Source organism: Triticum aestivum, chromosome 6D (assembly GCF_018294505.1).
Source record: "Triticum aestivum cultivar Chinese Spring chromosome 6D, IWGSC CS RefSeq v2.1, whole genome shotgun sequence".
NCBI lineage: Eukaryota > Viridiplantae > Streptophyta > Magnoliopsida > Poales > Poaceae > Triticum > Triticum aestivum.
In genome coordinates this window covers 415,932,349-415,939,783 of record NC_057811.1, presented here as the reverse complement: position 1 = coordinate 415,939,783, position 7,435 = coordinate 415,932,349, and positions in this window count along the sequence as shown.

The window sequence follows — 7,435 nt, the reverse complement described above, 5'->3', positions numbered from 1 at the left end:
ATGCAAAAGATAGATTTTTAGAAAAGTTAGGATTTTTTTCTGTTCATAGATTTTTTTGGTGATATTAATTATTGTAGAATATGCAAATGTTTGTATATTCATATGAACAATGCATTAGGCAAAACCTTTACTTTTTTCGAAATTTTCTATTTGAACATTTTTTTATGAATGAGAGGAAAAAGGAAAATAAGAAGAGGAAGAAAGGAGAAGAAGAGGAGAGGAAGAAGAGGAGAAATAAATAAGAAGAGGAAAAAGAAGAAAAAGAAGAGGAGAAGAAGAAAGGAATAGAAGAGAAGAAGAAAAAATAGAAAAAATTCTATTTTTCTTCTCTCTCTCCTCTATTCTTCTCTCTCTATTCCTTTCTTCTTCTCCTCTTTTTTTTCTTCTTTTTTTCTTCGATCTTCTCCTCTATTCCTTTCTTCTTCTCCTCTTTTTTTTCTTCTTCGTTTTCTTATGTTTTATCGGGTCTGTCGTCGTCGATATACCCCTCTCCCGATAACTTCAACACGAGGGGGGTCGATATACCCCCTCCCCGATAATATTATTTTCCCATGTACGTATGTCGTCGTTGTCGATATAACCCCCTCCCGATAACTTCAACACGTGGGGGGGTCGATATACCCCCTCCCCGATAACATTATTTTCCCATGTATGTATGTCGTCGTTGTCGATATATATAACTCCCTCCCAGATAACTTCGACATGATGGACGGTCGATATTTATACCCCCTCTCGACCGTGATAACTTATACCACGGGAGCACCCCCGGCCCTCTCGCTCGACCAAAACTCTCGAAGACACCCAAACCCTAGAAAAAAACGATGTCGGTCTCCTACCTCCTCCCGCCGCGCCCCTACCCTTGAAGCATTTCCGAGGCCACCCCAAACCCGGAATAAGCTAGGTCTACGTTTGCACTAATATATCCACCTGCTGTCATGTTTGTGTAATAATTGCCATGTTGTAATATTTGCAGAAACAATGGAGCACGGACGAGACGAGCAAGCAGAAGAGGTGTTGGGGGACATAATCTTAGCCGGAGGTGATATCTTGTCGTATCTTAACGACAATGATGGTCTGGAAGAACAGGGTGAAGAAGCAGGCTACGGTGATCGAAGAGTGGAGGAGGAAAGACATGATTATGATGGCTCCGGTGACCCAATGCTGGTGCAAGAAGGAGCCCGTGGTGACGGCTCCGGTGACCGAACAGAGTCCGGCCAGGTAAATATATTAGTTAAGCCTGTGCTGACTAGCTAATTGATGCATTCATTGTTTTGGTATGTACACATATTAATTAACACTCGTCTTTCTTCTTTTTTCTAGCCCTCCGGATCGAGCACAACTTCGGTAAAGAGACGAGGCCCGAAGAGAAAGTTGCGCTCGGATGAAAGGTTTGAGATCACAGCAATCGCGCGCGACGGCCAACCGATTGAACCCATCCGGACAAAGGATGCATTTGCTGCTCAGTGCGGGGTTCTAGTTAGGGACAAGATCCCGATCAGCATCCACCAATGGTATAAGCCTAAGAAGGAAGACCCTGAGGTGTCTTATGTCAATGATATGCAGAAAGATGATCTTTGGACTGAGCTGAAGGCAAATTTCACCCTACCGCCAGAGGAGGATCCGGAGAAGCCAGTTAAAGAGCAATTAATCAAGTCTCATGCTCTTAAGAAGATGGCAGACCTATTCAGGAGGTGGAAGAATGAGCTGAAAACGTTTGTCGACAAAGAAGAGACACCAGAATTCATCGGCCGGTATGAGAAGATCAGAGATCACTGGCCCGCATTTGTGGCCCACAAGACATCGGAAAAGAGTAAGAAGATGTCAGCGACAAACAAGAAGAATGCTGCGAAGAAGAAGCTTCACCATCGCACGGGGTCAGGTGGCTACCTCAAAGCCCGGCCTAAGTGGGCCAAGGCTGAGAATGATCTGCTTGAAAAAGGGATCGAACCACAGACAATGAACTGGACAGACCGTTGCCGGACTTGGTTCTTCGGGGCTGGCGGAACCTTGGACCCTGTATCAGGGAGGTGCGTTTGGACGAACGAGCTTTTGAGAATACCAGTCAAGAAGATTCAGCAATATATCGATGCAGCGCAGGAAGGGACGTTCGTTCCAGACAGAGAGAACGACGAGCTCACAATGGCCCTCGGGAATCCTGAGCACCCTGGACGGACACGAGGCACGCCAGGCTCCGTTCCGTGGAAGGCTGGTTTTCCGGACGCAGGCGGTTACAAAAGCCAGGAGAGGAGGAAAAAATGGAGCAGACCCAAATTCAGAAGCTGCACGAAAGGGTTCAAGCGCTAGAGGAACGAGACGGCAATCGACATGCCGAAACTACCCCCGAAGCTACCCCGCCATCTCAGCGGAGAAGCAGCGTGGCTTCCACCGAGCTGCTTCAGCCGGAGCATGTCTTGACGGCTCCTGCTAGCTACCCCGTGGATGCTATCACGGAGTCTCAACATTGCCACCTTATGGCGCAATGGCAGAACTTCAAAGTCAAGGCAGCTGTTGGCTCTGTTTTACCTCCTGAACCCGGCGCAACCTACCACTGCCGGCCGATTCCAGAAGGATATGCTAGGGTGATGGTGGATGAAATAACGGAGGGATTTGAGGACCTCCAGCTTGACCACCCTACCGGTGAAGGGGAGACTCGGCTGGGTTTAGCTCTGAAGACTCCGTGCCTATGGCGGAAGGAGCTCATTAACCTTCCGAACTGGACGCCTCCGGCGAGTAAGGGCACTCCGCCGCCGCCTCCTCCTTCGGCGAGTGATCAGGGCACTCAGCCTCCTTCTCCGGCGCGTGGCGGCACTCCGCCTCCTCCTCCGCCTCCTCCTCCGGCGAGTGATCAGGGCACTCAGCCTCCTTCTCCGGCGCGTGGCGGCACTCCGCCTACTTCTCCGCCTGCGCCGGCGTGCCAGAGCAGCCAGCCTCCTCCTTCTCCGCCTCGTCAGCAAGGGCGGAAGAGACCCGCCGCCGCTCCGGCTGCTCCGGAGCGTCGTAGTCCTTCTCCTCCGCCTCGTAAGCAAGGAAAGAAGACAGCCGCAGCCGCTCCATCTGCTCTGCCGGTGTCTAGCAGTACAGCTGCCAGAGGCGGGAGGCAATACAGATTCGGCCCTTCTCTGAAGACTCCAGAGAAGTTACCATACGAGAGGACCGAGGAGGAGAACGCGAAGATCGTGCGAGCCGAAGTGAAGAACTTCTTTGAAGGGGTGAAAGCAAAGAAACATCCACCTCCGGAGGAGAAGGTAGATCCGGTGAAAGCGAAGCGCACTCTGGATGCCCTGACAAAACCACCAAAGTCTCCGCCGAAAGGCAACTATGAGCGCATTATTGCAAAGACATTTGTCGAAGCGGAGCGGTCGGGAAGTACTGTCAGTGATCAAAGGTTAAAAGAACGACGAGCTGGGAAAAAAATTGCCCAGCTCGGCGAACAAGCGAACCAATCGTGCCCCCCGCTCAAGGTGTCTAAAGACATCGTCGCTAATGATCCGAGGATGGTGGCCGGTTATAGCAATCTTGGAGATTACCTGCCCGACGATGTACATTATGAAATCATGGAGGTGGACGAACACAAATACCATTACGGGAAGCCTCTCGTCAAAGATGAAAGATCTCTAACAACGATGATGCGAAGATTACATGATTGGTACATGAAAACCTGCAGAGAGTCTGATGGGATGAATACTTTGACGCTGAGAGTTAAACCGGAGCATGACCTCGTTGGAATTGAACTGCTGAATGTTCCATTTGAGGAGTTCTTCCAGTTTTTCAATCAAAAGGCCCTCGATAAATCAACGATCACTTGCTACTGTCTGTAAGTAGTACTACTTCTGTCATTAAGTCTCTCTATATAGGTCAGCTCTTTCATTGCATGTATTTATAATTATCCTCACTATATTATGCAGATTGAAGATCGCCGAATTGAAGAAAAGACAAATCGGTGATATTGGGTTCATTAACACAAATCTCATAGATGCATATACGGTTGAAAAACATGCCAAAGAAGCCGAGGCCAACTTGCTACGATCGTTGGTATTAAATCAAAACAAAGATATAATACTCTTTCCTTACAACTTCAAGTGAGTGTTACTGTCTTGTGCATATTCGGTTTCCCTTATTAGTCCAGGTTATGGTAATGTAATTGATGACTTATGCATGCATGCGCAGCTTTCACTATATTCTCCTAGAGATTAAGCTTGAGCAGGGAGTAGTAACCGTCTTAGACTCGAGACGAAAAGATCCCCAGGACTATGCGGACATGACTCAAATGCTCGAGAAGTAAGTTAAATCGATCATTATCCACCATATCAGCAACTTTGTTCATTTCCTGATATCAAGTAATTGTTTTCTTTGTCTGGCAGGGTTTGGAGAAAATTCACCACAAAAGCTCCGGGACTGCCGAAGAAGCTGCAATTTAGACACCCGAAAGTAAGTACTATAGTAGCATGTTCCGCACATCTCCTAGTGATTCAAGCGCTAGTTTCATCAATACCATTTAGCATGCTTGCTTATCAGTTAGATTGACCTCTATTTCTTGTAAAATGGTTGTGGCAGGAACAAGGGAATGATTTCTGTGGATACTACGTTTGCGAGTCTATCCGCCACACGACCTGTGAGCGGGGCTACTCTGACGAACAATATGAAGTGCGTAAGCAATAATATTCACAATTTTATTTTATTACCATCATTTGTGTCAAGTTTCATTTATTCATATATATATGTATTGACCCCCTTCTTCAAATTAGATGTTTCGGATGCGGGATGAACTCCTAGCAGAAGATCGTATGCGAGCAATTCAAGAGGAATTGGCGGCATTCTTCCTTAACCACGTGATCGCTGAAAACGGAGAATACTATGTGGACCCTGTGTTCTTACAATTTAATTAGGAGATTATATTGTAAGAGATAATTATTGTATATATGTAGCCGGTAGTGTCAGATAGATATACGAGAACTTGTTGTTCGACCAATCTCTCGGAGAAGGAGAGGTGGTCGATATCACTTCTCTCTGTATGCATATGTTCATGACGATCTGCTGTTTCCTTCATTTGCTTACTAGCTAGCGTGTCTAGTCCTCTCTATACGTATATAGTACGTAGCGTCGACCAAGCACGGAGATAAGAGAGGACGCTTCTCTCTATTAATTAGCTAGCTAACACAATATATGAAACACCTAAATTAACCCCCCAAACCCCCACCCCCCTTCAAAAAAAACAAAAACCCCAGCCCCTGAAATGCTGACGCGTGGATGCCTATTGGTCCCGGTTGGTGACACCAACCGGGACAAAAGGCCCTGCCTATTGGTCCCGGTTGGTGGCACCAACCGGGATCAAAGGCCCCCCTGCCTGGCCTGGCAGCAGCGGCCACGTGGAGGACCTTCTGTCCCGGTTCGTGTAAGAACCGGGACTAAAGGGTTAGGGCTTTAGTAACGACCCTTTAGTCCCGGTTCGAAAATCGGGACAAAAGGCCCTTACCAACCGGGGTAAAAGCCCCTTTTTCTACTAGTGGTACCTGCTTCTCCCTAATCTTCTTTCTTCCTTCTCCCTCTAATCTACACAACGGTGCTTCGATTCGAAATAAGCTCTACATGAAAAAGATGCACATCAATGTTAAGGTTCCATTTTTGTGCGTCGGCCGTAAATGCTCAACTTTGTGTTCACGTTTGGAGCTATTTTGGACGAATTTTGTCAAATTCTTCGCGCACAGTCGACCGTTTGAAATTTCCTTTGACAAGTAGCCTAATCTCGCAGTTCCACACGATTTTCGTGTTGCAAGATTTCTGTTTCAACGACCATAGAAGAGAAGAACTACATCTTTCTCGTGATTGTACATATGCATATGTGTGGTCTGATTTAGGACACTGCTTAACCGTTCCTCTAGGCCAGCATGGTTCCTTCTGATCCCCTCTCCTGCGTCTTGCTGCAGTGGCATCATTGTCACCGTCGTTCGTCTCGGCCTTCTTTCCTAGATCCTATTGCACTGACGTCGCCATGGCGCCCAAACTGCATGTCTTCTCCTCTATTCTCTACCTCAGAGCCCTCCTATTCATCCCTCTCGACGTCGGTGTCATTCCTCTTGGCCTCCTTACCCGCTACTACACTGGAGTCGTTTTCGGCGTCGGTCATCTCGGCCTCCTCTCTCTTGTCCTACTACACTGACGCTGCCATCGCGCGAGCATTGCATTCCTCCTCTCCACTATCTTTGTGCGAACTTTCTCTGCGGCGATGAGGCCAGCAACTAGTTCACCGCGCTGCTGATGGGGTCGCTCGCGCATGGCTCCGTGCTCATCGTGTCGGACGCGACGCCACGACCACCGTCCACCGCTGTCGCCATGGTCCAACATGCATTGCATTTCTCCTCCCCCGTCCCCTACCTCAGCGCTCCTCTGCGCGGACTTTCTTTGCGGCGGCGACGGTAGCAACTAGTTCGCCGCGACGCCGGCGGGAACGCTCTCCCGAGACTCCGCGCTCGTCGTGTCGGACGCGGCGCCACGGTCACCGTCCACCGCAGTCGTGAGGCACAATATAACTGTATGTGTTAAGTCTTAAGTGTAAGTGTTGTTGGGGAACGTAGCAGAAATTCAAAATTTTCTACGCATCACCAAGATCAATCTATGGAGTAATCTAGCAACGAAGGGAAGGGGAGTGAATCTACATACCCTTGTAGATCGCGATGCGGAAGCGTTACAAGAACGCGGATGAGGGAGTCGTACTCGTAGCGATTCAGATCGCGGTTGATTCCGATCTAAGCACCGAAAGAACGGTGCCTCCGCGTTCAACACACGTGCAGCCCGGTGACGTCTCCCACGCCTTGATCCAGCAAGGAGAGAGGGAGAGGTTGGGGAAGACTCCATCCAGCAGCAACACGACGGCATGGTGGTGGTGGAGGAGCGTGGCAATCCCGCAGGGCTTCGCCAAGCACCGCGGGAGAGGAGGAGGGAGAGGGGTAGGGCAGCACCAAAAGGAGACTTTCTCGTGTGTGTATGGCAGCCCAAACCTCAAGTATATATAGGGGGGAAGGGGGCTGCGCCCCCCTTAGGGTTTCCACCCCCAAGAGGAGGCAGCCAGCCCTAGATCCCATCAAGGGGGCGGCCAAGGGGAGGAGAGGGGGAGGCGCCCCACTAGATGGGCCCTAAGGCCCATCTGGACCTAGGGTTTGCCCCCTCCCACTCTCCCATGCGCCTTGGGCCTTGGTGGGGGGGCGCACCAGCCCACCTGGGGCTGGTCCCCTCCCACACTTGGCCCACGCAGCCTTCTGGGGCTGGTGGCCCCACTTGGTGGACCCCCGGGACCCTCCCGGTGGTCCCGGTACATTACCGATTTCACCCGAAACTTTTCCGGTGACCAAAACAGGACTTCCCATATATAAATCTTTACCTCCGGACCATTCCGGAACTCCTCGTGACGTCCGGGATCTCATCCGGGACTCCGAACAAC